The sequence below is a fragment of the Nanorana parkeri genome, unplaced genomic scaffold (assembly GCF_000935625.1).
Source record: "Nanorana parkeri isolate BGI_ZX_2015 unplaced genomic scaffold, ASM93562v1 scaffold1881, whole genome shotgun sequence".
In the NCBI taxonomy this organism is placed as follows: Eukaryota; Metazoa; Chordata; class Amphibia; order Anura; family Dicroglossidae; genus Nanorana; species Nanorana parkeri.
Genome location: NW_017308149.1, coordinates 225,213 through 235,935, shown reverse-complemented (window position 1 = coordinate 235,935; position 10,723 = coordinate 225,213). Strand labels below are relative to the sequence as shown.

At 45.6% G+C, this 10,723-nt stretch overlaps 1 long non-coding RNA gene across 1 annotated transcript in view; it reads left to right on the top strand.

Moving 5' to 3' along the window:
* The window catches only part of LOC108800021, a 15,671-nt gene that overhangs the window by 4,489 nt on the left and 459 nt on the right, over positions 1–10,723 (top strand). The window contains exon 2 of the long non-coding RNA XR_001942066.1: positions 7,727–7,733. This is a non-coding gene — a long non-coding RNA (uncharacterized LOC108800021). The remainder of the gene's footprint in view (positions 1–7,726; positions 7,734–10,723) is intronic.

Sequence of the window (10,723 nt, the reverse complement as noted above, 5' to 3'; positions counted from 1 at the left end):
GGTGAAATATCTGGGATCTAAAACAGACCCCTGACATTTCCCTTTTGCAATAGAAAAAGAAATTGAGTCCTCAATTTCTTTTTCTGCAGCCCCCGGCTCTCAATGAATGGGAAGCACTCAGTACAGGGGCTTCCCATTCATTTAGAAACTGATGACAGTAAAAATATTTTACTATCACCAGTTTATGAATAGGGAGGAGACTCTGTAGTGATAGTGAGTGCTAGTCCCCATTCATAAATTCTTGAATGAACAGGCTCTGATGTAAATCACAGCCTGTTCATTCATAACTGGGGATACATAGTACTATGTGTCCCCAGTTATTTACAAACACCGGAGTGATCAGACGATCGCTCCGGTGTTTGCTCTGCACAGGAGGATCGATAGATATCAATGATATTTATTGATCCCCTGCTCGGCCATGCTACAAAGCCACTGTCATCCAAAAACTGACAGGATGACAGCGGCTATGCCGCACTGCCATCCTGAATTGCGGCCAGCCGCCGCTCGCTCCACCCACCGGTGATTTTACTACGGATCCCCACTGCCACGGGGGGGGGGCGCCCGGTATTTTTGCTAATAGCAGTCATCATTTAGCAGTCAGCTATTAATTTGAAGGGGACAGTACGGGGAACAGTTCTAGTATAAGCTCATGGTCGCTATAGCGACCATGAGCTTATAGCAGAACTGTATTTGCCAGGTTCGTACGGCATACAGACCTGGCCAGCCTGGAACACTTTTGTTCCTCCATATGCCGTACGTCCTTGGTAGGGAAAGGGTTAAGGCAGCTTTAAATATTAAAAACCTACATTTTGCCACTTTATCTGCCACACAGTTTACAATGATCATTAACCTTAACAAAAAAAGGAAACATTATGCCAATATTGACAACAAACTGGAATGTTTCAACTACAGTACCAGAAAGATCTCAAACCACCTAATTATAAGGGAAATAGTCCAACCCATTAAAGGCCAAGTGCTATACCAATACATACATTTTTTAATAGTTCCAGAGACCCCACACAGCCCTCCAGAGTTTCCATGCAACCCTCCAGAGACCCCGTACAACCCTCCTGAGACCCCATACAGCCCTCCTGAAATCCTGCACAGCCCTCAGAGAACCTACACAACCATCCTGAGAGCCCGCACAGCCTTTCTGAGACCCTCTGCTGGAGAATTCAGACCGCCACCTGGTATGTATGTAGCTTCATATTTTTCTGCATTGCTGTATAATGTATTGCTGGGATTTGTAGTCCTCTACAGTTGATGGCATTATAATAATACCTTCAGCTATAGGAGAACTACAAATTCCAGAAATACATTATACTGTATAATAATGCCGAATGACAACGAGCTATAGCGGACTACAAATCCCAGCAATACACTACAGCAATGCAGAATAATACTATTCTTCTGCATTGATGTATAATGCATTGCTAGGATTTGTAGTTCCTTATAGCTGGTTGCAGTTCTGCATTGCTGTATTATATATTGCTAAGATTTGTAGTCCTCTATAGCTGAAGTTATTTTTCTGCATTGCTATATAATGTATTGCTGGAATTTGTAGTCCTCTATAGCCGGTTGCCATTCAGCATTGCTGTATAATGTATTCCTGGGATTTGTAGTCCTCTATAGTTGATAGTATAATTCTGCATTGCTGTATAAAGTATTTATGGGATTTGTAGTCCTCTAAAGCTGATGGTATTATTTTCATTGCTATATATTGGATTGCTGTGATTTGAGTCCCTCTACAGCTTGGAGTCAGTGGCAGAACTACGAGGGTCGCAGTGGTTGCAGCTGTGACCGGGCCTTGGTGCTTCACCACGTCACAGAAAAAGTATCGGTAATTTGTATTGGTGAGTACTTGAGGAAAAGTATCAGTACTTGTACTCGGGCTGGAAAAAATTGTATTGATTCATCCCTGCTATACACCAAGGTACGGACATGTAGTAACATGGACGGGATGCAGAGTTAATGTACTACAAGTGTGGTGATGTGACTGCACTTGTATTTCTCTGAAATGACGGGCCCCTCTGCCAGACGGGACTTGTAGTTCCTCCATCCTGTGGATGGATGAGACAGCTGTGTGGGCGGAGCCACGTACAGCCGTGCAACTTTCAAAAAAACCCCACCAGCCTGCGGTGATTCAGGTATAGAAAACTCATTACACTGATACTGTGCTCCATGCTCTATACAGCAAGCTGAATGTGATATATCCCCACAAAGGTAAGTGACCTGCCAAGCATTATTTATATGGAAATCCAGATGTTGTCCCTTTTATTTCAAATTATATGAAAATCCAGTGGTTGTCGGCTTAATATATCTGAAAAGGAACTGGAGCTGCTATTGCCGAGTTTTAAGTGGTAGGCTCCGGGGCTGCCAACCAGATCCAAACGTCACTACTAAGTCACTGAGTAAAAACAAGTATGCAAGATGGAAGTGAGATTATTTCAGTATTGGAAAAAGTACAAAGAGGACACATAGCATGCACAAATCAATGTTGGTTCTACTATCTACTAATTTTGCCCTCATAGGTTCCCTTTAATGGTTTGATAATTTAGTCTTCTGAAACCATACCTCTTTAGCAACCTAACCCTTACATAAAAAGCCCTCCAAAGTAGAGGGATGGGAAAACTAAAAATGACTGCACAGAAATGGCTATTTCCTGTACCCTCACTGACAGATAACACTCACAGTGAAATCCTTTTCTTTGCATGCATTAAAGGATACAGCCGATATCTTCATTTAATGGAAGGGTTATACCGCCACCTGCAGGAGCAGGACGCTAGGCAGCAAACAACAAACCACAGCCCTGGGGGTGGCCCCTGCCCCCTACTCACTAGAAGCAGCTCAGATACATACAAAGCAGTAGAAAAAAGGCACAGACAACTAAGAGGGGAGAGAGCTGTGTCCTTCAATAAACGCAGAGAAGAGGCGTTTACGGTTAATACAAAGAATCCTATATTCTCTTCCGTTCATTGAAGGACATAGCTGATACATCTTCATTTAACAGAAGGGACGTCCCAAAGCAGCGAGAACTGAGGGGTAAGAAACCAACAAGAACAAGCGCACCCAACCAACTAAACAGCTGCCTGCAAAACTTTGTGACTAAAAACTTCACCTGTAGAAGCAACTACATCCACCTTATAAAAATGGATAAAGGTGTGCACCGATGACCAGGTGGCCACCTTACAAACCTGCACAACAAAAGCTTGATGACGAAAAGTCCAAGACGTGCTAACAGACCTTGTTGAATGGGCCATATCCATAAGGAGGCTTTTGAGTTTTTTTCCCATTTTAATAAAGGTACAACTTCTTGGGGGAAAGTATGGGACACTATGAAAGCATATGTGAGAGGGGTGTTAATCAAAGAAATTAGCAAAGTTAAGTCTAACTCTAGAAGGGAAGCAGAGCATGTTAAGGGGCAGGTACAAGAGGTAGAGCTAAGGAATATATTGTAGTTGCTACGATGGGGAATAAAGCAATATGGCTGCAAAAGTAGAAGCAGCTGCAACTATTACAGGAAAAGAAAGCTCAGCATAAAATGTTGTTTAGGAAGAGAAAGGTATGGGCGGAAGGCGAAGGGCTTGGCCGATTGCTGGCTCACATTGCCAACTCTCAGGCGCCTAGTCGGTATATAGGGGCTATCTATGATGGTGTACGCTGAAAGTGCACAGGAACGCAAGATATTTTAAGTGCATTTAGGGAGTTTTTTCAGGACCTATACGCAACAAGAGCTCAATACTTCTGTGCGGAATTGCAACATTATCTGGGAAAAGTGGGGCTGCCTGCAATTACACTGGAGGATAAGCTGCTTTTAGACGGCCCGCTTAGAATAGAAGAGCTAGAGGAAGCATTAGTTTCACTCCAAAAGGGCAAAGCACCTGGCCCAGATAGACTTCCGGTGGAGTTTTTTAAAACAATACCGGGATGTACTAATACCAGAACTTGTAGACACATTCAATAACTCATTTAGACCTGGACACCCCCCATGAATGTATGAGGAAAAAATAATATTAATACCAAAAAAAAGACAAGTACCCCTTACAAATGGAATCTTATTGGCCAATCTCACTGTTATCAGTAGATGTAAAAATACTGGCAAAGGTTCTGGCCAACAGACTTAGAAGCGTAATAACAAAAATAATACACTCCAAATCAGACAGGATTTATCCCTAATTTATCCACTGACATTAATATTAGGAGGGCCTTCCTTAACATTCAAATGCCTACGTAGGACAGGGGTAACCGGGTTTTAGTATCACTTGACACAAGACACAGAATCACAGAGTATCGCTTGACACAGAATTTAAAGGTTTCAGTTCTGATAACTTAGATAATAACACTGCCTTAGCAATAACTAGGCTACCGTTTCTGGCTAGAAGATTAATAGCAGTTAAATTGACCTCGGAGCACCCCCCCTACAGTTGAAGAATGGAAAGCTGAAATCAGTAAGTATGTTCAGTTTAAAGAACATATTTACGGGATGAGGAATCAGCTAGGTAAGTTTCAGGGGATCTGGAATAGGTGCATTAGAACCTTGACTGGTAATCAGAATTGAGACCTCCTGGATAATGTGGCAGTAGATATGAAGAGCGGGAAGAACTAAGGAAGTAGACTAAGAACGAACTGGCAGATAGGGGTGGTGGGAATGTATATTTAAGCTGTATTTTTGTTTTTTATTATTGGAGTCAGTTATTATTAGGGATGTCCCGATACCGGTACTAGCATCGGTATCGGGACCGATACAGGGCATTTTGACAAGTACTTGTACTTGTCAAAATGCCCCGATACATAGCGCCGAAGCTTGCGCTGTTTTTTTTTCTTACCTCGCCGAGCGTCGCGTCACTGCTGCTCCGGGGGGGGGGGTCCTAATTTAGGTGGCCGGTGACTGCCCAGAGGACCCCACTCGGAGCGCCGCCAACCGGAGCAGCAGTGACGCGACGCTCCTCTTCAGCTCAGCACCGTCCTCCAGTGCCGGAGAGCAGCGGTGAGTCAGCGCTGGTCCGGTGGGAGGAGCTCCAGGTGAGATCTTAATTTAGCTGGCAGACACCTCTGGGCCAGCTAAATTAGGACCCCATCTGGAGCTCCTCCCACCAGACCAGCGCTGACTTGTCGGCGTCGCTGCTCTCCCGCACAGTGAGGGCAAGGGGTGGAACTATTAAGCAGGGGATATATGTAAATCGATGGTCTCCAGTGTATTAGCAGTCTGTACTCTATATGTAGTACATATAGGAGTACAGACTGCTAATACACTGGAGACCACAGATTTACAATTCTCCTCTGCTAACATGAATGGATTAAATGATCCATATGTAGCCCTGTACTATGGATCATTTAACCCATTCATGTTAGCAGAGGATAATTGTAAATCTATTGTTGCAGTGCACTCTATATGTACATGTACTACATATAGATTGCACTGCAACAATAGATTTACAATTATACAATGCTAACATGAATAGATTAAATGATCCGTAGTACATAATAGTACATAACATGTAGTTGTACTATGGATCATTTAACCCATTCATGTTAGCAGTGCAGAATTGTAAATCTACAGTAGTAGAATGCACATGTACAGAATAGTACATGTACATATTCCCAATTCACTGCAGCAATAGATTTACAATGATCCCCTGCTAACATGAATGGGTTAAATGATCCATAGTACAACTATGTTATGTACTATGGACCATGATTTAACCTATTCATGTTAGCAGGGGATAATTGTAACTCCATTACTGCAGTGTACTGGACATATGTGCTGTATATGTACAATGGATCATGATTTAACCTATTCATGTTAGCAGGGCAGAATTGCGAGCGCCTCCCACAAGCTACAAGAGGCACCTCGTGAGGCAACAGTGATTGGAGTGAAACTGAGTGAGGGAAGCTGGGATGGGGCTGGCTGTAAATCTATTGCTATAGCGTACTGGACGTGTGTAATGTATATGTAGTACATATATACAGCACACACCTCCACTTCACTCCAGCAATAGATTTACAATTCTCCCCTGCTAACATGGAAGTATTGGTAATTGGTATTGGCAAGTACTTGGTCCTGAAAAAGTGGTATCGGGACATCCCTAGTTATTATGATACACGTGCACACTGTGAGGAAATATAAGAAAAATCAAAAAAAAATTATCTGGTTAAAAAAAAAAAAAAAAAAAAAGAAGAAGAATGGGCCATAACCGGAAAAGGCAGAGACGGACCCCCTAAGGGGGTAGACCTGCACAATTACCTGCCTAATCCATCGTGTAATGGTGTCCGCAGATCCGCCTCCCCTTTCCTAGGACCTTCAGGGATAAGAAAAAGGGAAGGAAGGGCGATATCCTCATTGGAGGTGAAACGCAGACACCACCTTAGACAAAAAAGGAGGGTCGCGGTAGAACTACTTTGTCCCAATGCAATGCCAAAAACGGGGATTTACAGGGCAGCCAATGCCGAAGCCCTCCGGGCCGAGTTGATGGCCACCAAGAAGGCCATCTTCTGAGACAAGGTCAACAAAGGCCTAAGTCGTAAAGCTTTTGAATATTTTAAAAACGGAGGCTTTTGTAAAGCAAAAGCACCACATTCAAATCTAACGGAGACCAAAGAGATCTAACCCGGAAGCGAAACGCGGGACACTCCCTGGATGAGAGTACGAAGCAGGGAATATGAGGCCAATTGGCGCTGAAAGAAGACCAATGCAGAAAAACATGACCTTTGACAGTACTAGGGGCCAGACCCGTATCCACTGCCCTTTGAAGGAAGGCTAAGACCCTAGCCACTGAAAAAAAAATTCTGCGACACCTGAAGTGACTTGCATCAAGAAACGTAAGCCTTCCAAGTGCGATGATATATTTTCCAAGAGGTAGACTCATGGGCCTTAAGCATAGTTGGAGTCACTAAGTCTGACAGCCCCCTATCCCTCAACACCTGGCTTTCAATAGCCAAGCCGTTAAAGCCAGAGATGGTAAAGGTTGGAAAATTGGGCCTTGCGACAGAACAGCCGACCAAAGAGGGAGCCGCCAAGGGGCGTCTGCAACCAGGCACACCAGGTCCGTGTACAAGGGACGGCGAGGTAAATCTGAAGCCACCAGAAGAACCGGAATCCCTTTGACTTCCACATGCTGTAGTAGCCTTGGGAGAAGTTTAAGGGGAGGACACACATAAATGAGGCCGTACCTGTCCCATGGCGCCACTAGAGTCTGTTGCGACCGCCCAAGGCTCCAAAGCCCTGGACACGAATCGATCTACCTTTCGATACAGACAGGGGGCCCGAATATCCACATCTGGAGTCCCCTACCTTTGACAGATCTGCTGAAACACCGCCGGGTGAAGGGCCCATTCTCCTTGATCTAGACCCTGACGACTCAGATAGTCTGCCTTCCAATTGTCTACTCCTGGAATGTAGACTGCAGAAAGAGCCCAGCACAGGATGAGGCACCTCCATCGCAGCGGCCCAACTTTTTGTGCAACGGCCGTGGCATTGTGCGGCTGAATTCTGAAGAGATGCCCATGCAGAAGATCCATCCAATGAAGAAGACAGAGTTTGATTGCCCAAAGCTCCAGGACATTGATCGGCAACCCTGACTCCCCCTTGTCCAACAGCCTTGCACTGCCCTGTCACACCACCCCAAACCCTTAAGGGATGTGTCCGTCTTCACCTGCTTCCAATGCACAAGAAGGAACAACCTCCCACTCGACAGCATCGGGGACTGGAGCCACCACACCAGGGAAGTCTCACCGTCCCACCTCATCAGGGAAGGGACCGACTCACACACATCTGAAGGTCCAGTGACAGAAAGGGACTTGTCTCACTTGGCAAGGATCTCCTGCTGCAAAATCCGAGTGTGGCGTTGCGCATACAGAACAGCCTTAAAGAGACCACCAGACCCAGTGCAATGCAGGTGCGACTGCACGAAAACAGACAAACTTGTTCTTGGCCCTCTGAAGTTTTTCTGGAGGCAAACACGTGTCCAGGATTAGACCCGGGTACTCCAGACGAAGGGACGGCACCAGGACTGGTTTCTGAATGTTCAAAACCCAGGCGGACTCCTGCACATGGTAACATCCAGATTGGCATCCAGGTCTGAACGACCTGATGTGCCGGACAAATTCTGGCATGGACACGTTGGGGATAACTGAAGATTGGAAGGGAAGAACCGGGGGGGGATTCTATTTTGTAACCCGAAACAATTAGTTGGAGAATGTGAGCTGGCCAAGGGTCCGCAAACCAACGAAGACGCCCCCCCACCTTGACCAGAGCAGGTAGGGGTCAACCTTCCCGTAGAGAAAGACTTCTTGGCGGGCTTGGATGGCCAGTATCTCTTTGGACCACCAGAGAAAGAAGGTTTGCCCGACTTCTGACCTGTGTCAGGTGCACCTTGGGTGTGAAAAAGGTGCTTGTAGGCAGAAAATGGCCTTGCTTACATCGCTGCGGTAAGAAGGCACTCTTGATAATATCATCCAGAGTTGCTCCAAACAAATAGTCGACGTTAAAAGGCAGGTCCGTTGACGCCTTCTCAGAAGTATGATCAGCAGACCATCACTTAGCCACAGAAAAAGGTGAAGAACCACCGCCGATATCTCTGATATCGAGGGTCCCGTATCCAGCAAAGCGTTGCAGACATATTAAAGGCCATGAATAAGTTGATCAATCAGTTCCACAAATGCAGGAGACACCTGTTTACCTTCCAGACCCTGGCACAAGAACTAGTGAGAGTCTGAGACACCAAGGACATTGCCAAAACATAGAGCGCGCAACGGCCTCCATATTTCAATCTGTCGGATCCTTGAAAGTAGGAGATTCCTCAACTGGGATCACCGCCACCTTATTTAGACGGGACACAGGGGGTCCACCACCGAGGGAGACGTCCACTTCTTCAGAAAAGAAGTACCCTGCGACAGAATCCCCCCACACACCGGGCAGACATGTTTGTGTATCCTGCCAAATTAGAACAAGTCACCCACCAGAAAGATGAACCCCCAAGCAGCTTTCCACTACCAGGTAAAATGCAGAGCCTGTAGCAGCCTTCCGTGCATCCCACTCCTGCCTTGTGGTCTGAGGAGCATGGGAGAAAGCCTTGATGATGTCAGTGCCCAGAGAAGTGCCAGCCCCCAGCGCAGGTGGTCTGAGATCCAGAAAAGGAAAAAAAAAATCACATACACTGCCAGAGGTTCCCTAGAGCCAGAGGTGTAGAGGAGGCTCAAAGGGGCCCTAAAGGCTGTTCAAAGAGAATAGGGGTGGTAGAGTTCAACGGGGTGAGAGCCAGGGGGGTGGTGACAGCAGAGCAGCTGCAGCCCAACACATGGCCACCCCTGTATCTAGAGAAGCAAAGACACCCAATCTACTCCAATAACCCATAAGGAGCAAGAGAGAGACCCACTTACTCTTCTCTCTCTAGGCCGACTCCAGGGTGCCAATCCTCAACACAGACCACCTCCCACTGAAGTGAGGGTGCTGAAAGCCTAGGGGGTCACTGTGACAAAACAGACGCCGGCCGCTTGGTCATATGTGTCCCCCCGTGAGATCTCTCACAGGCTGCCCCAGATCGAGGAAGAGGCTGTTGCAGCGGAATCAGCATCCCTGCAAAGTTCTGCATGTGCCCATAGGCCAAGCTGGGGAGACTACAAGTAAATATAACATCCAGTCTGTCACCCAGCTCGGCAGTTGATTGAAGGTCATGCTGAAGAATGGGAACAAAACAAAAAAAAATGAACTAAGATCCCAAGAGGGAGCTAGGTCTATACTCCCTGATGCTAGTCAAAAAAATGAGCTGCCTCTAGTGAGTAGGTGGTTGAGCCAGCACCAGGGGTCACCCCCTGGGCTGTGCTTTATTGTTTCCTGCCTAGGGTCCTACTCCTGCAGGTGGCGCTATAACTTTGTTAAATTAAGATATCGGCTGTGTCCTTCAATGAATGGAAGGAAAAACATTTTTTGCTGCAATTTCTCTCATATTTAAACAGTCCCCTATGCTTTCTTATTCTGCTTTACATCATCATTTTTCTATAATCTGTCAAGAAAAAAATGGAACCATGTGTGCACAGCCAAAAAATGTAACATACATATATAGTAACAGAATTCAAATCAACAAGAAAATACAAAAATATGTCAACCAATAAGACAAAGATGGAACAGAATTGATTCTCACTTCACTCATGGAAGCTGTCAGTTTAATAAAGTGTACAGGTATCATAAGAGCAGTGGGCACTGCAGGAGAGCGGGCATCTTTCTCCAAAACATCAAGCTCAAGACAAACAAGACCAAACTGCCCCACCTCCCCAGCAGTACTGCAGCTTTAACTCAGAAACAGCACAAAACATATCTGATTTCCCCCAACCACTACAGGCCTTTAACACTGACAGTGCCAGAGTAGATGGCATCACCTGCACCTGGAATATGGCTGTGTTGCTGGCCACTCTGGCAGGACAAGAAGTTAAGGCCATTTTTTTTCAAGTAAGACCAAAATCAAGGAACTTTTAAAATCCTCTATGTACAAGTTGACAAAAAGCTACCGGTCCTATTGTATTGAAATAGATTAGTTCTGTCCCTTCGTCATATTGTTTTAACTGGGAATTCTTATATTGGAAGAGAAGTTTGGATTTGAATTGTAACATAATTGAGCAGGGCCTCAATGGTTGGTGGAGGGATACAGTCCCATGTGACTGGCTGCATCTCTATGCTTGTCTGTTATAGTGGCTATTTCTTGGCCATTTTCTAATAGCTGTCACCACA